Raw genomic sequence first — 22,816 nt, 5'->3', positions numbered from 1 at the left:
GGTGGAAACCCTGGAGCTGAAACTCAGAAGCAGCTGGGCTGCAGGATTCTTTTCAAAGCATTCAAAAAATAATCCTTCATTTTTAGAGACCCTCCCCTCCCCATGACTGGGGTGGGGTGAATATGCCCCTTGGTGAAGCCAGACATGGCGTCCCACCCAGGGACACGACGCAGACAGGGCTGCTCATCCGGAGCGAGCCTGGTGGTGCCCCCGAAACGCACGAGGCTTCTCAGGGCTTCTAGAAGCGAGGGGCCAATGTGCAGACATGGAGCCCACAGGAGAACAGACCCACCCAGCAGAACCACCTTGAGGGGTCTGGGCTCCTCTTGGGGCATCAGGTCCCTGGACACCCCAGGAACTCAGAACTAAACAGGGCCACCTTCTCCACCAGCAGCCCTGGGGACAGAACCACACACCACTTACTTCACGGTTCCTGGTCGGTCGTGGGGAGTGAGGCCGCAGAGAACAACAGTCCAGTAAGTGGCTTCTCTTAGGGTTTCTGCTGGGTTTCAGCAATGGCGATGGTTTCTAAAACGCACAGAATAAAAGCACGGTGAACGAAACTGATAGCTGCTGGATCTTAACTCCAAATTATGAACCTCGCAGCTGCATGTAGCCCAGGGATGCCTGCCTCTGTTCAGATGTTTCCAAGGACATGAAAATCCACAACCATGAGCACCTTCCCCACTACGCCTCCCGAAAACGGCCCAGTCTACACTCAGCTCCTAAACATCAGCTGAGGAAGCAAGGGTCTCCGTGAACAATCGCATCAGACCCAAGAAGTTTCTGGAAGCCTTAGGGTACAGACACTCCTGGGAGATGTACACAAAGTCCTGCCTCCTCGGGAACCCCGCAGGCAGGGAAGGTGCCCCTGAAGGAAGACAGTCGGACGGGAACTGCCACGCAGTGACTGCCATCTACACCCCCAGGGGCAGCCATGTGTAGCTGAGACCCTCACGGAGCACAGGATCCCAACCATGGCACTCACAGCTGGGCTCAGGGACATTTGCTGAATGGACCCCGGATCAAGATTCCAAACACGGGGTGTGGCCCCAGGGCCCCCAACAGTCCAGCCTCCCCACCCCCACTTTCCAGACACCTGGGCTTGGGGGCTGCCAGACCCTCCCTGCAACAGTGATGTCTCACATGTTGCTCAAGGCTGGACAGGTCACTGGGGGCTGACCTTCTGGGCTGGGCAGCTAGGTCCTAGGGTCCTGGGGTCCTGGCTGCATGGAACTAGGTCCCCCGTACCTTCCCCAACTCAGCGGTAGCTTTAAATAGCATGAGTCCCACAAACACCATTTCAATAGACAATGCCTGTTGACATTTTCTTATTTTAATTGGGTTACTAAAATTATTGGGCACAACCCACTAAATTGATGTCATGGTCTTCTGTACATTTTTTTTTTTGGTTGAGCCACAAGGCATGTAGAATCTTAGTTCCCTCACCAGGGATTGAACCTGTGCCCCCTGCACTGGAAGTGTGGAGTCTTAACCACTGGCCTACCAGGGAAGTCCTGATTTAACTGCCTTCTAACAGGTCCCACCTCCAGGGCTGAAAGGCCACACCAAGCTGTGGAATTACCAGCCTCGGGTGCTTGCCGCCACCTCTGAACCTGCTAAGCCGCCCATGGCAACGTGAGATCCCAAGGGCTCCCTGGCCTCTCCCACTTGCCCGGCTGCCACCTGCCCCGCCAGCAACAAGAGCTGGTGTCTGGAGATTCGATTACTCTGGCATCCCCCTCCCCGCCCCCACGCGGCTGTGCCTGGCGGAACTATGGCCCCCGGCACATTCCCAACCTGGTCCCTGGGAGCTGTGACTATGCTCTCTTCGGTGGCAACAGACCGCAGACAGGAATAAGCATCTTGACATAGCAGATGCTCCTGGGTTATCAGGGGGCCCAATGTCACCCAAGGGTCCCTCGGAGAGGGAGGTAAGAAGGTCAGAGTCAGCAGAGGTCACAGCGATGCGCTCTGAAGACAAGAGCCCACCAGCCGAGAACATGGCGCCTCTAGAAGCTGGAAATGGAGAGCAACAGATTCACCCCTGGGGCCTCCAGGAGGAATCCAGCCCTGCCTAGGCCTTGGTCCCAACCCAGTGAGACCCGGGTCAGACTTCCGGCCTCCAGGGAAGTGAGATGACAGACTCACGCTGTGTTAAGCCACTGTGTCCGTGGTCGTTTGTTACAGTAGCAAAGAGAATCTGACCCGGCAGCTTCCACACGCATCCCCCTGACAACAGAGGAGGGGGCCCTTTCACTCCCAATGCCCACAGGTACCCCCCCTCACTCATGTCTAATGGACCATGTGTCTCCCCTGTCACTTGTCACTGCCTCTTGGCACTCACTCTCCCCAGAGGACAATGACAACCCGGCAGCATGTTGGCAGTTAGGCACAGACCGCCTGAGCCTGTGGTCCTCGGCTGGACAGACCCCAGTCCGTTGCCACCCATGGCTGCAAGGTCACCGAGACCATGGGTCCTCCTGCCGTCATGCTCTGGGGGATGACAGCATTGACCCCAGGAGAGGAGGCTGGAAGCTCTGGGGCTGAGGTCAAGGCTCAGTTCTCCGGCCACAGGCAAGGCAAGGCCTCTGTCCACCCAGACCTCTGTCCACGCAGGGCTAGGCTCTCTTGCTCCCACAAGGGCTGAGGACACCGTGGCCAGCCTGTCACCATCAGGGCCACAGCCAACCTGGCAAAGGGGAGCCAGGGCTAAGGAATCAGAGGGGGCTTAAGTGTCAGCTGGGCACGGTGACCTCCTTCCAAAGGGGACAGCATGGGAAGAGGGGAGGCATGACTCTACAGTGGAGACACCTGACCAGCATGACCTCAGCCCAGGGACCCAGGTCAACACCAGCAGGGAAGAGTCATGCTGATGGCAGTCACCCCAAGATGATGGATGAGATGGCCCCTCACCCCCTCCCCACACCCAGCGCCCCAGTGTCACCATGAGAAAAACACCAAACTCCCACAGAGGGAAGTCTCCCACCCCAGTCCTCCTCAAAGCTGTCAAGGGCATTAACAACAAAGAAAGTCTGAGGACTACCAGAGCCCAGAGGAGCCTGAGGAGATGGGATGTCTGAACATCACAGGGGTCCTGATCAGGGTCCTGGGACAGAAGAGGACACCAGGGAGACATGGGGCAAGCTGGATGAAGCAGGACCCTAGTCAACAAGAAAGTCTCCATAAGGTTCATGGATTGCAACAAACGCACTCACCTCACGTAATACACAGTAACTGGAGACTGGGTGTTGGGGTCAGGGTACAGGGAACTTGCCCTACCAGCTTCAATTTCTCTACAAATCTATAACTGTTTAAAAATTAAAGTCTAAGTAATTTTTTTTTTTTTAAGGAAAACAGAACAGAAAGGCCTGGTGTCTCCCGCTGTACAAGCTGGCAGGGCCGGAAAGCCTGTGCTGAAGACAGAACTCCAGGCAGACGAGGGTGTCTGGTAGGCGGGGGTAGGCAGCAAGGTGACAGGCTAGGCAGTGACCCCAGGCCTCAGACACCATCACCTCAAAGAGGCGCAGTCTGACCATTTCTCCTTTAAAAAGCGCCATGCGGCGATCAGATGATGTCGCTGTTGGAGCCACCTGCCAAAGCCCCAGATGCTGGTGGCTCCTCCTTCACCTCCTCCTCCGCCCTCCGCACAGGGCAGGCAGGTGGGGCAGGGAAGAAGCGGCAGAACAAGGGACGAGCCAGCTGTCCCCACGTGCTGGGGCACCGGAACTGCCACCGACTGCTGGCATCTCTGGAGACCCCACAGGGGTACCTTGGCCCCTGGTCCTATACCAACCCTGGGCCACCCAGGGCTGGCCCTCAGGTGGAGCCACCCACGCCACCCACGTGACCTTGGAGCTGGGCCCAGGGTCTGAAAGATGACGAACTGACCAGCATCTGTTGCCCAGAAAGGCAGGAAGCCTGCGCCTGTGTGTTACCTGACCCAGGAGGGCTCAGGGCCCAATTCAGCCTGCTCTGCCCTTGGCCATGAGACCTGAGAAGCTCTCAAAAGGGGTCTGGAGCTTCCTGTCACTCAGCCTGGCCTGCAGGGGCTCTGTGCACCCACCACGGGGCAAGGAGGCCACCCGGAGCCTCCATCATCAAAGCAGCATGAACTCAAGGGCTTTTGAAAAATATACATAGAAAATACAGAAATAAGCACAGATGTCCCCTGTGCAGGGATGCACATTCACAGTTCCAGGCTGTGTGGACCCAAGGGCCCGGGAAGTCATGCCACCCATATCAGCACCTGGATGTCGGCTTTTAAACACCCTCCCCTACAGCAGGAACCAGGGCTTCCTGAAGAGACCATCAAGTGCAAGGCGGGGGCAGGGAAAATACAAGGTGAGCTGGAGCACCTTGTGGGGGCAGGGAGGGTGCAAACACTCCTAAAAGATGGGGGTCCCCAATAACAAAAATGAGGACAAGATGAACAGCTAGCATCCTGGACTATAACCCACAGGATACTGTAAACACACGCCCATCCTTAGGTATGAAATTCAAAATGTAATGCAAAGGGGAAGAAGGGACAGCTGTCCTCTACAGAAGAATTCTACTTCATAGGAACTTCCCTGGTGGTCCAGTGGCTAAGACTCTAGGCTCCCAATGCAGGTGGGCTGGGTTTGATCCTTGGTCAGGGAACTAGATCCCACAAGCCGCAACTAAAGATCCTTCACGCCACAAGGACAATTGAAAATCTCAAGGGCTGCAACTAAGACCTGGCACAGTCAAGTCAATAAATATCAAAGGAAAAAAAAAAGTGTTCTAGTTCATAAATGCAGAAGCAATGCAGGCAACATAAATGCAATGCACCGTGAGATCCACACAGTGACCCACTGCTGCCAGGAAAATCCACAGTGGACGCGGAAATCGACATGCAAATATTTGATAAGAAATAGGTGCGCTGTCTCGAGGTCCCAGCGGGAAAACCTGAAACTTCACATCAGAGAATCCCAGCCAGGGCCACCTTATCCTAGGGGTGAAGGTTGACCCCACAGGCAAGGAGACACATCAACACGTCACCCCCGGGCAGCCTCCCGCAAATGCACAACTTCTGTGTAACCGTGAGAAATCAAGCCAAGGTGAGGGGTGCTACAAAACCCCCAAGCAGCGCTCTGCAGAAGTGTCAAGGTCATGAGAGACAAGCAGACCGAGAAACAGCCTTGGCCCTGAGGAGTCTAAGGAGCCTGACGCCTTCACTGTGGGGTCCTGAGCAGAAATGAGGTCAAGGGTCAAGCACTGGGACCCTAATCAAATCTGAAGTTGTTGTTATCACTCTTTCCGGGCATCCTTCTGCAGTCCCATCAGGTGTTAGCATCCGGGAAGCAAGGCTGAAAGGAACACAGGGAACTCCCCCTGCTTTCTTTGTAACATTTCAATGCCTCTCAAATCATTTCAAAATAAAGTATCAAAAGCACACACACAAAAAAACTTTAAAAACATAACCACCTCTATTTCCTTCCTCTGAAGCTCACTGCACAGCGGGTCTTAGCTGGAAGAGGAGAGCCTGGCTGTCAAAAGATCCAAACCTCTAAGAAAAGCAGAAGCCAGCTGACACCAGCCTGCAGTCCAGTTTCAGGGCCGATTAAAGACCCAACCTGCTGAACACGAGTTCCCAGTGCTTCCCGTTTGACAGACCTAAAAAGCTAGCGTTTTCATCAGCCTTCACGTCCTGGGAGAAGAGCCTCTCTTGCACAGATATCTCACCAGATCCTGTGTCCTTATGGACAACAAAATGCCCCTGTGGAAGTGGTGATGGCTCAGAGAGGAGGTGGGTCCCCTGGGTTGTCTGGATCCCCACTAGGGAAACTCTCATTTCATCACCTGGAGGCATAAGAACTGTATCGTTTCTCTTTAACATCCATCCCTGAGACTAGATATAAAATAATTTGGGGGACTTCCCTGGTAGTCCAGTGGGCTAAGACTCCACACTCCCAAAGCAGGGGGCCGGGGTTCAATCCCTGGTCAGGGAACTGGATTCCACATGTTGCAACTAAAGATCCTGCATGCCACAACACAGATCAAAGATCCCGCCTGCTGCAATTAAGACCCTGGGCAGCCAAATAAATTAATGATAAAATAAAATAACTTGGGGCGACAAAGCCACAGTGATTAAAACAATGTGGTACCGGCCTCAGGATGGACAGAGCACTCAGTGGACGAGAGTGGACAGTCCAAAAATAAACATGTCAAGTTAGCTGGTTTTCAATGAGGTTGCCAAGACTGTCCAAGGGGTGAAGAGCAGTCTTTTCCACGATGGTGATGGGACAACTGGATGTCCACATGCCAAAGAATGAAGCTGGACCCCTACCTCACACCACAGACAGAAACTAACTCAAAATTAACTCACAGGTTTAAATGTTAGCATGAAAACTGAGAAGAAAACACATGAATTAATCTTTGTGACCTGGGATTAGACAATGGTGAAGATATAACAGCAAAAGCACAAGTGACTAAAGAAAAAAATTAACAAACTGACTTTGTGCTTCAAAGGACATAATCAAGAAGGTGAAGACAACCCACAGGAGAGGTGAAGATATCTGCAAACCTTAGATCTCAAAAGGAACTTGCATCCAAAATATATAAAGCGCTGTTACAGTTCAACAACAACAAAGACAAAGTCTGATTCATAAGTGGGTAAAGGACTTAAATGGACACTTCCTGGAAGATCTACAAGCAGTAAACAAGGACCTGAGAAGACGCTAGATGGTGCAGCAATGGAGCCAAGGACAAAAAGAAGCTACACCCCAGAGGCGGCCTCTGGAGCCCACTCTCACGTGGCAGAGCTTTACATACAGTTTCACAATCGCACTTCCCGCGGTGCATCCTTCTCTACTCTCTAGAGACCACAGCAGGGCTCTGGGGACCAGCACAGATCCCCAGAGGCCTGGTCCCAACCCATCACACGACCTGGAGCAAGTTCTGAATCCCTGTGCTTCAGACTCTTCGTCTCTCAAGTGGGGCACCACGGCCTGCTTGTGGTGTTGACCACAGACAGAGGCACCCGAGAACCCTGGCACACGGTACACCCTCATAAATGGCAGCTGTCCTGGGCCACGTCACCTAGGAGCCTCAGCAGGACCAGGAAGGCAGATCCGATGACAGGCCCCCAGGACCTCTCCCAAGGGCAGTCTGGCAACATCTCTTTTTTGGAAAAAAAATACCCCCACCCCCTTCCAGCAGGCTGCCCTCAGGCTTTCATGACCTGGACACACGGCCTCCCTGTCCACCCTGGCTCCTCTGCAGGACCGGCCCCTGCAGGGCTGGGAGCTCAAGGGCCTGGTGACTAGGGGTGGGGAGGGTGTTAAGAAACAGACTTCTGAGCAAGCAGCAGGCCCGGATTTCGTGGGCCTGAAACACACGGAAGTGACCCACCAAGTCCTGAGGGGCACACAGTACGTGTGCTGCACGCCGCAGAGAGGGGTGCGTGCACACCGCTTTCCAGAGGGTGACCGCCTCCGGGGGCTGGGGAGGCAGGGTGGCATCTCAAAGCACTGGGGAAGGACGGAACTTAAACAATGGGGCTGGGACGGGGGCCACCACTGGGAAAAAGGTCAAGTCAGGTCCACAAGGAACTCACGAGGAATGAGGATCCACACAAGCACTGACAGAAAACACGGAGGAAACCTCACGGAGGAAAAGGCTTTCCAACGACAGCGCAAAATCCAGAGGCAATAGAAGAAAAGATTCAGGTGCCTTCCTGGCAGTCCAATGGTTAAGACTGAACTTCCAATGCAGGGGGCACGAGTTCGATCCCTGGTCAGGGACCTAAGATCCCACATGCCACTCAGTGCAGCCAAAAGAAAAAACAAAAGATCTGTAAATTTGACTATCTCAAAAAAAATTTAAACCACCATTAAAAAGCCAAAATGCACCCAGGAAACTCAGATTACATGTTTGTAACACATGCTACAAAGGGCTCCCTAAGACATATTATTACTAAATTTACAAAATTAGGGGGAAAGGGCACAAATCCAACTGAAAAGTGGGTGAAAAGCATCAACAGAGTATTCACAGAAAAGATATCAAACTGGCTTTTCACACATTAGGTGATGCTCAACCTCACTCCTCATTTTTGGAAATGCCAATTGAAACTACACAGAGACCCTGATACTGACGGCGCAGGACAGCAGGTCTGTTCTAAACAGAACAGAGGCCCCTGCTGGTGAGGCTGAGGGCCCAGATCCTCTCAGTGCTGCGGGAGGAACAAACCCATCAGCCCTCCTGGGAGGGACCCTGGCGGATGCTAACACCTGTGCTTATCTTCTGAACCAGAGAACCCATTGTGGCACTTTTCATGAATGAAAAAACATACATGGGACTTCCCTGGATGTTCAATGGTTAGGACTCTGCGCATCCACTGCTGAGGGAGTGGGTTCAATCCCTGGTCAGAGAACTAAGATCCCACAAGCCATGCTGCATAGCCAAAAAAAAAAAAAGTCTGCTCTTCTGAGACAAAAGCTAATGAGAGACATAAGCTAATGAGATGGTTCCTGGTGGGGGGGGGGGGGGAGGAGCGGCTGACATCTCTCCAGACACCTTTCTGCACAGTTCTGACCTTGAACCATGCTATGTCCCACATACTGAATGTAAGAGGGAATGAATGAAATCAACAAGAACTGGGATGGACAGGTATCCTACAATGAAATACAAACAGAAGCAAACCAAACCAAATTTCAAGTAAATAACACAACCACAAGGATGAGGAAAAGGAATAACGAGCCTATGTGGCTTTTAAGCATGGCTTCTGAGCTATATGCCTTGGAGATCAAGATAAATACTGACTTACTCCAGAGCCTTCTTTTACTGTGGGAGACGCAGGGTTCTCAGGGACAGAGTCAGAGGTTACAGAACAGGAAAGGGGAGATTGGCACGCAGCCCGCACGGACGGCTGGAAGTGCAGGTGTCGGCGTGAACCCATGGGCACTAGTGTGTGTGTGCCAAAGCAGAAATGGATGTAGTGTCTGTGTGGTATACATACACAGATACAATATGCATGTGTATATTTATTTACACATGTATTTCCCAGGCGAGAAGGCCCCGAAGCAGAGACACCCCTTTGGCAGTGAGCACCCTAAATACCCAGGTCTTGGTTTCTAAATGCACCATCAACAAGAAGAACCAGGGCTCCTTGGAGAAGCGCTCAAGCCCGGAGCTAAGGCCCCAAAGCAGGGCAGTAAGTGCCCAGAGGCTGTGGGCACCTGCCAGAAGGACACAAGGAGCCACAAGGTGATGAGTCCCGCCCCGGGTGGATCTGGGACCACTGGAATAACCGAAACCAAACCCAGCCGTGGGTTACAACCCAGAGTCAGGTGAGGATGCACACGGCCTCGCTGATGCCATCAAACAAGTGCGGATGAAGAGACAGCTGCTCTTCCCAGGAGAAAGCCGACTAACAAGTGCAGAAGGAAGTGGTGAAATGACACGATCCCCTACTTTGCAAGAATCAACTATGACTGCAACTTCCCTGGTGGTCCAGTGGCTAAGACTCCGCCCTCTCAATGCAGGGGGCTCAGGTTCGATCCCCCATCAGGGAACCTGATCCCACATACCACAACTAAGACCAACTAAGACCCAGCGCAGCCCAATTAATTAATTAATTTTTTAAAAAAGAATTAATGATGGCTACCCAAACAAACAGTGATTGTCTGGGGAACAACAGCATGTTTACACGGTCCCCAACGACCTGCCGCAAGAAACTTATCAATTATAAATAAAATTGTGACTTCAGGGTGGGGAAACCTGGCAGACACACCCTTACCCTATTGGGCCAGGCTGATGTCAACAGAAGTGGGCTCCAGGCACCAAGGACTCCATACTGCTTCCGGGACATTCCTGACAGACGGGGGAACCGCCAGACACAGCCACAGCATGCAACGCGCCACAGGACAGCAGGCCTGAACTCTCCCGACGCCCAAGCCATGAGCTTGAAGGGCAGATGCGGAAACTGACCCGGATGAGCAGAAATGAAAGCAACGTGACAGATGAATGCAGTGTGTGAACCCAGACTCTCCTCTGAGAATTCACTTTCTGATTTTGATGATGTGATTAAGAGCATCCCTTGTTCAGAAGAAATGAACATTGAGGTGTTTGGAGGTAAAGAGATGTGTATCTGGAACAGTTCAGGAAAAAAGGTGCAGAGAGAGAGACCAAAAAAAACAAAAAAGGAATAATAGCCAACAAATTGAAAGGCGAACTCGTAGAGAACTAGAGAACAGGGTGAAAGGCATCTGGGAATTCTTTGTGCCATTCTTGTGACTTTTCTGGAAAACTGAAATCACATCCCCAAATAATTTGATTCAAAAAAAAGAAAGAGAAAGAGAAAGAAAGCACTTGGCTTGGAAAGATAAAAATAAAAGGAAGCATGTGGGCGAAAGGCCAGCGAGCCCCGGAGGCTGCCAGCACCTGCTTTCGGAACGTCGTGGAGAAGAACACGGCCTACCGGCCCACCTACATCTTCACTGGGCTCGGGGGGTCAGGGAGGCAGCCTGGGTGAAGGCCACCTGTCCCCCTGGCCCAGAGCCCGGGCAAGGGCCAGGCACCACACAGAGAGAGGGGCGGATGCCAGTGCCCTGGGAGGGGGCGCCCCGGCAAGCCTGCCTGGCCAGAAGGCCACACCTGGCAGACGCTCAACACCAGCCCATTCTCTATTTGTGTGTGTAGGTCTTAGACACTCCATGACTAACCACTTAAAAAAGTAATCGTTAAGAGAATCATCTTTCTATTTCTCTGCAAATGTGCCTCTAATCTTGTGGGCATCTGTGTAGGCGCGGGGTGAGGCTGGAGGATGAATGTGTACACACATTCCATGCCCAGAGAGGCCCCTGCCCATCATCCATGGCCCCAGGCGGGGACCCTGGATGGGCCCCCTGACCTCCTGAACATCACTATCCTTCTAGAGTTTGCCTGGGGCGTCCCTCGGAGCTGGTGTGAGGGTCAGGGATGACCAGGACAGATGAAAAGGCCAACGATGGGGACCCGGGTCACCAGGTGCAGGCCAGCTCTAAGCACCAGGCACGTCCAAGCAGCCCCCAAGATCCTCAGAAGCAGGTACTGCTGTCACTGCCCGTTTCACAGATGAGCAAGCTGAGGCACGGGGCAGCTGGCATCACACAGCCAGCGCCAGAGGAGCCAGCTCAGGATCCCAGTCCTAACAGTGAGCCTCATCAGCTCACACAGACCAGCCCAGCCAGGAGCCACATGGAAAAATACGCAGCTCAGGCCCCAGCTGGTGCCTCCAGACCGGATCCTTCTAAAACTGGAAAAATGGAGGAGAAAAAAAGTAGACTAGTGTTGTGGTAATCTTAAGGAAGGGAAGACCTCTCTGGGCTGGTCACAAGACCAGGCGCTTTAAAGGAAAGGACAAATTTGGCAATAAACTTTAAAATATTCTATGTAACAACACATCAAAAATAAAGTTGGACAAGAAATGAGAAACTGACAAAAAGTGTATAACACAAAAGACACTAATAGCCCTAATATAGAAAGGGTTATAACAGAACACTGGTTCTCAGCCAGAGGCGACTGTCCCCAGGGGACATTGGTGACATCCGGGGACATCTGTGGTTGTTACGACGGGGGGAGGGAAGAGGCTCCTGGTATGGAGGAGGTGGGGATCAGGGACGCTGCTCAACACCCCCTCGTGCCCAGGGCAGCCCCCACAGAAGGATCCGGCTTAGACGTATCGACAGTGCTGAGGCTGAACATCCCTGTTATAAGTCAAAAAACAAATACCCCAATTTAATATGTGGGTGATGGCTATGAACTGGCAACTCTAAAACAGCTTGACTAGGAGGTGACAGATTAGGAGGGACAAAAGCAGGGGCTGTCACCAGGATGACGAGAGCCCCCAGCTGTTGCAGGAGTGTCCATGCAGCCGAGCTTTCTGGGGACAACTGAGAAACACTGTCCAAGACGGAAAAGGAGCCTGAGCAACAATGCTCATGGAGTCTGCCTCGAGGAGACAGCAGCCAAGGTGTTCACCGTAGTGTTAGAGAGAAAAATCAAATAATCTCAGTGCAAGTTAAGAGGAGAAGCAGTGGGACTTCCCTGGTGGTCCAGTGGTTAAGACTGCGCTTCCAGTGCAGGCGGTGCAGTTTCCACCCTGCAGGGAACGAAAATCACACATACCTCGAGATGCAACCAAAAAATTATTAAAACAAAAAAAAAGAGAGAGAGAGAAGCAGCAGTAAGAAAATCATACCCACTCACACAAAATGAAGGAACGTGGAGTTGATGAGCTAGAAAGATGTCTACCGGACACAGAGCGATAACCAGACAGTCGACACCAAGAAGGGGTCTCTCTGGGGGGCAGGACCTGGGTAAACATGTAATTCACACAGGCTTCTGTCTCTACTGACAACACTTACGTGTCACTTCTTAAAAAACAAAGACGACTCAGAGCCGCCTGGAGGGCTATGCCTGGGACCCAGGGTCCCGTCCCTCCAGCAGCTCCCTGGCTGGTCCACCTGGGTGGACAGGAGCTGACCTCAGGGTAAAGAGGCAGAGTGTCTGGGAATAAACCAAAATGATCATGGTCCCCAACCTAATTCAGATTTAAAACACCAAACCACACTGGAACCCTCGTCTATGGCTGGTAGGACTGGACCGGGGTGCAGCCGCTCAGGAAGACAATTTGGCAGTTTCTTAAAGCCTCAAACACAGTTTCCATCTGACCCGGCAATTCCACTCCTAGGTGTCTACCCAAGAGAAATCAAACTTGTGTCCACACAAAAACTTGCACATGAATGTATGATGTGTTGCAGGCATTATTCACAATAGCCAAACGAAGTGGAAACAGCCCAAATGTTCATCAATGCGTGAGCAGATAAACAAAATGTGGTCTGTTTGTACAGTGGAACATTACGTAGCCAGGAAAGCAGAGAAGCACTGACACTCACTACAACACAGATTCTCTGAGAACACGAGGCTCAAGAGAGAGAAGCCAGACACCAAAGGCCACGCAGGGTGTGATTCTCTCTATATAGAGCACTCTTAACAGGCAAATCCACAGACAGACAGATCTGCTGGGGGACTCTGTGATTAGACGGATGGGAAACATCCAGAAGAGCCTGATCCAGAGAGACACAGAGTGGGTTCATGCTTGCCAAGGAAGAGGGGGGAATGGACAGGGACTGTTTAACAGGTACGGAGTTTCCTTCTGGAGTGATGAAAACATTCTAGAATTCGAGGGTGGTGATTGTCGCACATCCCTGTATGTATGTATGTGTGTACGTGTATATATATATGTATATATAACAGCACATTATATACACTAATAACCACTGAACTGTACACTTTTAAAAGGGTGGATTGTGTGGATGTGAATGATACTTAATAACCTGCTATTAAACAAAATACCAAGGGACTTCCCTGATGATCCAGTGGTTAGGAATCTACTTTGCAGTGCAGAGGACAGGGGTTTGATCCCTGGCCACGAAACTAAGATGCCACATGCAGCTGGGCAACTAAGCCCATGAGACGCAACAACCAAGCCTTCACAACACAACTAGAGAGGTGGAGCACCACAACACAGATCCCAAGGGTGCATCTAAGACTCACTTAAATAAATAGCTTTTTAATAAATAAAAATTAAATTTTAAAAACACCAAGCCAGAAGGAAAAAAAAAAAAAAAAAACAGAATCATGAGAGCTCCCCAACTTTCTGATCAAAACTCTGACGCTATTATGAAGCTTTAATTGAATGTATCCAGAACTTTGTGGCCGCCCATGATGTCAGTGACCAGAGGCGCCCACTCTATCTGCCCCTGGTTCTCTGCCCAGAGCCATCCTGACCTCCACCCACCAAGCTGCCCACCTGGACTCTCACAGAAAGAGCCACAGTGAACATCCAAGTCAGAGCCCCACCAGCTCGCTGGCCTGCCACAAATTTATCTCGAGGCTGACCTGGGACTCCTTGTAGCGGGCACTCCTTAACCCCCAAGACCCACCTCCATGTGGGTGTGACACGCTGACCCAGATGTGGAATCCCAAGGCAGAATCAGGGCCGCAGACCAGTCAGCTTCTATGGGCAGCCTGACCTCCAGCAATGACTGAGCCCACATACGATGGAGCCTCCGCCACAACTAGAGAGTCGGTGCGCTGCAACGGGAGAGCCCACATGACGCAAGGTAGATCCTGCATGCTTCAACTAAGACCCGACGCACCCAAATACATACATATTTTTTAAAAAATACTTTGAGGTGAATGAAAACAAGGACACAACAAACCAGAACTTATACAGCACAGCCAAAAGCAGAACTGGGAGGGAAATGTATAGCTGTCTATTTGAAGAAAAGACGAAAGCTCTCAAATCAATAATCTAAACTTCTGCCTTAAGGCATTGGAAAGAGAAGAGCAAACGGTACCTAAAGCAAGCAGAAAGAAGGAAATAACAAAGATCAGAGCAGAAATTAACAAAACAGAAATAGAAAACAGAAAATGAACTAAACCAAAAGTTGGTTCTTTGAAATGATCAACAAAACTGACAAACCTTTAGGTAGAAACATCAAGAGAAAGAAGAGAGAGAGAAGACTCAAATTGCTAAAATCAGGAATGTCAGATGGGACATCACTACCACCACCCACCTTACAGAAATAAAAAAGATGATAAAATAATATTGGAGGGGCTTCCCAGGCAGTCCAGTGGTTAAGGATCCACCTTCCAGTGCAGCGGAAGTGGGCAACAAAGCCCACGTCCCACAACAAAGAACCCACAGCTAAGACCCAACATAGCCAAGTAAACAAACAATAAATATTTTTTAAATAACAATACTCGATAATTAGAGTGCTACTGAGCAACGAACAAGGAATGGAATGTGGATACACACAACAACTCAGATGGATCTCATGTGAAAAAAACCAATCCCAAAAGGTTACCTACAATTCCCTAAATCTCTCAAAATGACGAGGCTACAGACCTGGAGAACAGACCGTGGTTGCTGAGGGCTGAGGGTGGGAACTTGTGAGGGGAGGTGCTTTAAGGAAGGAGCAAGAGGGAGCTAGTCTGTATTGATAAGACAGCTCTGTAGCTTTTTTTTTTTTTTTTTTGACAGCTCTGTATTTTGATTGTGATGATGGTTACACAAATCTACTCGGGTGGTGGTATCACACAGAAACACACAAAAATGAGTTCATGCCAAAATGAGTGAAATCTGAGTAAGGTCTGTAGTGTTCTATACCGATGCCAGTTCCCAGGTTTTGACAGTGGATTCTGGTCATGCAAAATGTCACCACCAGGGGAAAAGTACATGAGACCCACCCTGTTCTATGTTTTGCAACTTCTTGGGAGTCTACAACTCTCTTTTTCTTTTTCTTTTTTTTTTTATGCAGACCATTTTTAAAGTCTTTATTGAATTTGTTACAATATTACTTCTGTTTATGATTTGGTTTTTGGTCAGGAGACATGTGGGATCTTATCTAAGCTCCCCAACCAGGGACTGAACCCACACCTCCTGCATTAGAAGGCAAAGTTTTAACCACTGGACCACCAGGGAAACCCCCATAATTCTTTAAAAACAAAATGTTTTGGGACTTCCCTGCTGGTCCAGTGGTTAGGACTCTGAGCTTCCACTGCAGGGGGCATGGTTTCCATCCCTGGTCCGGGAACTAAGATCCCACAACCTGCATGGCACGGTCTAAATAAATTTTTTAAAATGTTAAAAAAAAAATACAGGGGCTAATCCATCATGGGCAGAAGGGCAGACTGCCACGCAGGCTGATGGTCTGGAGTTGGGTGACGAGTACTCGGGGTTATCTGATGCTATGCACCTTGCTGTGTGTTCAAATTCCTCGTAATAAAGAGTCTTAAAAAATAAAACAAAGGGAACAACATTGACCCCTTCCCCACTCGGATACACGAATCTCCTTCAGAGATGTCCCACCATCAGGACTGCTGCCATCTCATCTGATGTCTTCCCCGAAACAACTAGCAGAGTATTTTCACAACATAGATCATAACAAGACAGGGGACTGCCATGAAGCACTGCCAGGAAGAACGACAGTGTTAAAAACAGCATTTGAGATGGCGGGAGGGAGCACCCCGGGTTCTGCAAAGGTTTCTCCATTTCAAAATCCCTGCTTCCATGTGAAAATGATCTGCTCAATAGCAAGGTCTCAACTCTTCCCAAATGAGAAGATTTAAAAGGGAGAACAACAAAGGGACACCTGGCTGACTCAACCAACAGGACGAGCAAATGTGGCCCAGGAGCCAAGCCTGCCCCTGGGCCGGGCACGCGGACCACACCTCGACCTCCCAGGGGAGCTGAGCTTGACACTCCACACACACTCACTCACTCCCACTCACAGCAGCCTCCCCAGCATTTCCACCTCAGGACCTTTGCACATGCTCTGTGCTTCCACGCGGAGCTTCTTATCCCTTCAAGTCATTCAATCTCTGCCCAAATGTTACCTGGGAGGGGCCTTCCCTGTGCACCATGAAGGAAGCACCACCCAGAGCTTTAGTGATCGGACCTCTCCCTGGTCCCCATCACACACAGGGCCACTGCTCCCTGCCGGCTCCTGGGCTCCTGGCCTGTAGGACTGACGCAGAGCTGGCCAGCTGACAGCACTGCCCAGGCCACGGAGGCTGTGCGTGCCTGCTGTCTCCTCCACCACAGCCCCCGTGAGATGAAGCCGCAACCAGGGGTGAAAACCAGCACTTATTAATGCACACACCCCGTTTAAAGCTCGCTATCACCTAACAAGGAGGCATGCGAGGACACAGGGACCCAAAGTTGGTGGCAGTGACAGGTTTCAGGAGCTCAGGTCACTTTCTGAGCTGGGGCTCTAGACTCCAAACCAAGCACTGCCTGGGGCTAAGGCCCAAGAAACCCCTGGAGAAGCTGATCCACCCCCCCCCCTCAAGTCCCCTGGCCCTCCTAAGAGCCTGGACAGCTAGGGGTCTCTGTACACAGGGGCGCTAGGGGACCCCAGCACAGCCACACTTTTCAAGGAAGACTATTTACTGAGTCCCATCACTCAGGCCATCACTGCTCCCGACCCCCTCCCGCCAAGCTCATCTGAGAGCCGCAAGGGGATGATGCCCCCAGGGCACCACAGCAGCATTTAGGGGATGCTAGCAAGGGTTCTCTACCCCAGGGGAGGGCTGCGGGGCTGCTCCGTACCCAGGGAGAAAACCCTGGATGCAGATCTATGGGGGCAGACAGACGAGGGTTCTGGTAGGTTCCAGAGAGGGTCACTCTTGGGCCATTCTCTCCACTCAAGCCCATCTCCATGGCCCTGATCCAAGTTCACAGAAGCCCAGTGAGGCTCAGATAAAACCACAGGTCTGGGGGACAAACATTCTCAGCCAACACTACAGGCAGAAGGGGAGCATGGGTTCAGGCTCTCTCCCCTGTGTGGTGAGTGTGGGGTAGGTCACTTAGCAATGCCCACTCCCTGCCCCCCGACTGATCCAGAGCGTGCTGGGGTCGGGCGCCCAGCCTGTGAGACAAGACCCCTGCGTGTCGGTCCCAGGGCCACATCACCGGTCCCACACGCGGATCCCCGCCTCCCCAGCCACTGTCGGAGCCTCTCGGGGTCACAAGAATGTCCTATCGCCCCCCACCCCTCCAAGCCAACCACTGGATCCCGGCAGCACACAGAGACCCTCAATTCCACACCGCCCCCTGGACGCACATCAGGGACTCAGCAGGGACCAAGGGCAGCCTTCACTGACTTGGTTTTGCCTCACTGTAACTGCTGATGCCTACATGGGGAAAATAATTATTTTTACAATGACTATCTCTCTTGCAGGCTTATTAGAAAAAGAGCCACTCTGGCTTGGTCAGTCCAAAGTTCTTAGCCCTTCTCTTGGCTAAAGGCTAAACTAACCAACACGGGGAGACCTGGGGCCTCAGGAGCAGATCCTGGAACCCGAAACAACAGCTCCAAGGACGCCTAACCCAGTCCTCCTCCTCACCTGGAGCCCATCTGCAAACTCCACCATCCCGCCCAGGGGTACACCACTCACCCAGGACCCCCGTCCTCAGCCAGGTGGCCCACAGCAAACCCCAAGTCACCGGATGAGGACCCTGGATGAGGCGTGCGGGACAGGCCAAGGGGCTCTGAGCTCTGGATTGGCTGCCTCCAGTCCAGCCGCCCGAGGGACCACCACCCCAGCTTCCCAGTCCAGAACACCCCAGCCAAACCCTCTCACCCACACCCCTTTAACATAAAGAAGCTCCAGGAAGAGAAGAGACCAGCTTGTTTTCAAGGTGCCTTTGAGTAATCTCCGTTGTTCCTGCACTTTCCTCCCTGCACGAATACGGAACAGCAGTGTGAAAACACAGGTTATTCCAGGATGGAAAGTGATTTTAGAAACTCCTCTTGCAACGTCTTGAGTCACAGTCAGGGAAAGGCAGAGGCCCAGAGGGAAATCGCTGCTGTCACCTCTGAAGGCTCTCCCTGGGCTGGAGAGACAGTGGCATCAGAGCCCGTCACTGTCTATAGGGGTCGCCCTGGGCCCTAGGGGGTGCTAAGCAGTCTTCCTGGCCTTCACCCACCCGATGCCAGAAGCCCCTACTAGTCGTGACAACCCCAGATGTTCCCAGACATCACCCAGTGTCCTCTGGGGGCAGGAGTGCCCCTGGGGCGGGAACTACTTCACTGAAGGATTTCCATGGATTAACTCAGTTAAATCTCATCCACCCTTGAAGCAGAGCTCTCCACTGTCACCCCCACTTTGGTGGTAAGGGCACACACCCAGCAGAGGCGGGATCCAAGCCCAGGCAAGCCAAGCACATGGGTACCAGCCTCCAGTGGCCGATCTCACTGGCTGTCCTACCTTGAGACCTCAGGCCACTTAAGAGTGTCTGGAGCTCTGGGATGTGACTGCCGAACTCTGCTTGTACACAGGTCGCAGCTTTCCCACAGCCAAAGCAGCACCCCAAGTCCCTACAGTTCTCCTCACAGAACCACCCTGAGCCCCAAGTTGAAAGCCCCCAGGACAGCCAGCACCCATGCCACACACACACTGCCTTGAGCTCTGACCTGAGCGGGACAAGGTTAAAGAGGAGAGGCTGAGTACAATGGTCCACGGGAAGGATTGAGGCCCAGGCCAGGCCACCCCGCCCATGGGGATTGGCCCTCCAGCCAACATCCTATGGGCCAGGCCGCTGCACTCACCCCTAGTTGCTTTCTCCTGGGTCTCTCTGGTCTCCCCAGCTAGAAGCTAACAGATCCAGAACTTCTGATGGACTGAGCAGGTAGGTGGGAATGGGGTGTGGGATGAGCACCCCCATATATAGCATCCCCACCACCCCAGCGCTCAGCTCGCCCAGGGCCAACGCAAGATGTGAAATGTACACAGGATGTTGAAGACAGCACCACAAGAAAAGGAGAGAAAAACAGCTCATTAACAATTTTTATAAAGATCACACGTTGGAACGGTAACATTCTGAGGTATACTGGGTTCGATAAAATACATTATTCAAATTAATCTCTCCTGCTTCCTTTCACCTCACCTTTGAGAAAACTGTAAAGGACACACGGGGCTCGCTCTGCATCTTTACTGGGCAGCAATGCCTCAGAAAAGCCACTGTTTCCACTTTCACCTGTTCCTCTTCTGAGGGTTCTGTCGTTTCAGTTTTCACATTCAAGCCTGTTTCGGTGCCTGGCGGGGGCGGGGGGGTGGGCACCGTACAGTCTGCCGTTCCACCAGTGACATTCCGTCAGCATCCACGCGTGTCTCCCACAGGGTCCTCCCAGTGCCACGAGCAGCTAGCTCCCTGGCACTCAAGACCCCCCAGGTCTCCTATATTCTCTGCTTGGGGGAGGGGACAGCAAGTCTCTCATACACGTCACTGTCCCTGTGACTGGTGGGAGGACCGAAGCTAGCTGGCTGGCTGTGCTGTGTGCGGCTATGAAGCCACACCCCGTCCGGCCCCTTGCGGTCCCTGGAGAAGCCAGCTGCATTTCCGAATCACCCAGCATGGTGACGGTGCTTTCCCTGGAGGCAAGGGAGCCTGGGCAGGACTCTGCTCGCAGGCTAGTAGGCTTCACAGGGCTCTGTGGGGGCCGTGGGTATATTTACAATCCAGGGGACTGCCTTCTAAGACCCAACCCACAACCCCTCCATGGCCGGGGCGAGCAGACCAGGAAAGGGAAGTGGCCCAGGAAGCAGCTTGTGTTCAAACCCCCTGACCATACATGCACAAGATGGGGGGGAGCAGGGCGCAGAGTCCTGGAAAGGATCGCGCCGGGCGTCGGGGGGTTGGGAAGGCAGAGCACTGGGTGAGCATTCTGAATGCCCAGCCCTGAAATTCTGAAACTCTGAGATGGTTCAGAAAAGAAGGGGCAGGAAAAAGTAGAAACTACTAGCTCCCCACAACAAGTAGTGAACACGCAATGTGTCCACCCACACACGGGAGCATCACCACGTCACGGAGAGCACAGAAGCCCTGAGGCTCGCTACCACGTTGATGGACCCTGAGGACATGATGCTCAGTGAGAGAGGCAGACACAGAAGGACACACAGGGTGTGACTCCACTGATGGGAAACGTCCAGAACCGGCCGATCCACAGACACAGAGAGTGGGTTCCTGGTTGCCAAGGAGGAGAGGGACATGGGGAGTGACTATCTAACAAGTATGGGGTTTTCTTTTTGGGTGAGGAAAATGTTCTGGAATTGGATAAAGGTGACGGTTTACAACTCTGTAAATGTTCTAAAAACCACTGAATTGTCCCCTTTAAAAGGACGAATTTCATGGATAAATATCATAATTAAAAAAATATTTTTAAAAAGGCAGGGCAGGCGCATTTTCAGAGCGGCTGTCCTAGAAAACTCGAGGTCTGGTCAGCACACCAGAGCCAGTCACCAAGGAGCCGTCTGTGGCTCCCTCTGTGGCCCCACATGACTCAAACAACTCCGGTCCTGCCTCACTGACTAGACTCTACACTCCCTGAGGGCAGAGCTACTGCCCCTTCTCCTTAACCCTTGGAACCTGGCAGGAGGAGTCCCCAAAGATGCCTAAGGGGCTGGAGGGCTCCCCGCTTCCCTAGCCTCCTCCGGCGGGTCTCCCAGGCAGAGCCCGAGCGCCCCCTCCAAGTCCTCCGCCTGGTGCTACTTCGCCCATGACAACAAGGCTCAGGCCAGGTGGCAACCCTTCTGCCGCCCGCTGGCCACCACCCTAGCAGCATATGCACCCCGGCCCTGTGCTCGGTTTGCATCTGTCTCGGCCACTCTGCATCCCCGGTCCCTGCTGTCCCCGATGGTCCCGAGAGCCTGGCTCCAGGCTTCCACTGTGGGCAGGAGACCTATGGGCAGGAGAGAGATGCAGTTCGCCCAGCCATGAGCACACGGGCTGGACCACTAGCTGGGTGACAGCAAAGATGCAGATGGACCCAGGCTCAGCACACGCCCGATGGCTGCAGGTCTGCTATAAAGTCAGGCCTGTCGGATCGAGAAACCAAGCTGCTGACCACCAGGCTGAGACCATGGGAAAGGGCTGCTGCAGGGTCTGATTTCGTGTCTTCACTTCGAGGTTGAAGAACAGCAAGGCTGGATATTTGCAGAGACCACTAGAGCCCAGCTCCGGGAGGGGCTAGCTCTGGTCAGCCTAGTCCTGCCTGCGCCCGCCCCCCCAAAGCTCATCCACTGGCCTTCCGACCACCCTTCCTTCCATGGGGCCCAGCCTGGGGGTCTAGACGTGCAGAGGAGCCCGTTTCTCCAGAACGACGCTGCCCCTTGGTCTCCAGCTCAGCCTGGGCACAGGCCACTGAAGGAGCAGCCAGGAGGCCAAGAGATGAGACGTCTTCCTTCCCAGGAGGGTGTCAGAGCTCGCTTTCCTCACTGCTCCCTCCTCTTCTTTGGGGAAAGGAGCTGGAGCAGAGCAGTGAATCAGGAGTTTCAGCTCCAGGGCCTTTGCTCACACGCAAGCTGGAGACCAGCAAGGCTCCTGACTCGTGACCGAGATAATCAGATCCATGCAGGGTAGGGAGCCGGCTGGCGGAGGCCGACCTTTCTGCTGGAGGGGGTTGTAAAGGACAGATGGGGTGAAGAGCAGGGGTCTGAAGATGCTAGGAGCAGGTCCCGGTCCAGCTGCCCAGCCAGGGTCCTCCAAACATCCTGGGGGCAGCTCCCAGGCTGCCGCCTCGCAAGACAGGTTGCCCAGACAGGCCAGGGTCCTGAGCTCTGGCCTCACATGCAGCCCCTCTCCAGCCCACTGGCTGCTTCGGGCTGGCTCCTGCTCAAAAGAGGCCCCCCGGATTCCTGCTCTCCTTCTGCACAAAGCACCATTCCAGGTCCCCTGCCAGCTCATCCTCCTCGAATCACTCCTCTCCACGTTCTCTCCCCCGAGATCGGGGCCAGCAGCCACGAAACCATGAAAGTGGGCCTACCTCTACCCTACCTGCCCAGAAGGAGCCCTCACTTGGGTCCAATGGCAAGCACAGAAAGGAAGTGGGCCTGGGGACAAACCCTGCCTGCCTACCCCCAGATCTCCTCTTCACAGCTAGCCCTCCAGGCTTGTCTGAGACCTGGAGCACCGATCACCAGTGCTGGCAGCTGGGGCCAAACACATCACCTCTGGCTCCATGCTGCAACCAGAGACCCATTCAGGGTGCAGCAACCCTCAGAGCCTTGCTTTCCGATTCTTACTCTTTGTCCACTAAACAAACACACACAAGGCCCAGAGGGATCTTGCTTGACCACTGTGAGAACCACGGGCCACCCTCAAGGTAAAGATAGCAAGGCAAACTTTTCATCAGTGCCCTCGGGGCCACGGGAGCCACAGGAAAAGAAAAGAGAGGCAGGAAGGAAGAAGGAAGAGGGAGATGGCGGAGGGGCACAGAAAGACATAGACCAGAAAAAAAAAAAA

At 52.7% G+C, this 22,816-nt stretch overlaps 1 protein-coding gene across 2 annotated transcripts in view; it reads right to left on the bottom strand.

Annotated features, from left to right (window-relative positions):
• The window catches only part of KDM4B (lysine demethylase 4B), a 116,341-nt gene that overhangs the window by 87,736 nt on the left and 5,789 nt on the right, over positions 1-22,816 (bottom strand). For both annotated transcript variants that reach the window (XM_043466280.1, XM_043466281.1), the window contains exon 2: positions 424-528. The gene's annotated coding sequence lies outside the window, so the exon portion shown is untranslated. The remainder of the gene's footprint in view (positions 1-423; positions 529-22,816) is intronic.

This window comes from Cervus canadensis, chromosome 4, assembly GCF_019320065.1.
Source record: "Cervus canadensis isolate Bull #8, Minnesota chromosome 4, ASM1932006v1, whole genome shotgun sequence".
Lineage (NCBI taxonomy): Eukaryota > Metazoa > Chordata > Mammalia > Artiodactyla > Cervidae > Cervus > Cervus canadensis.
The sequence above is the reverse complement of the archived record's forward strand: the minus strand, read 5'-3'. Positions and strand labels throughout refer to the sequence as shown.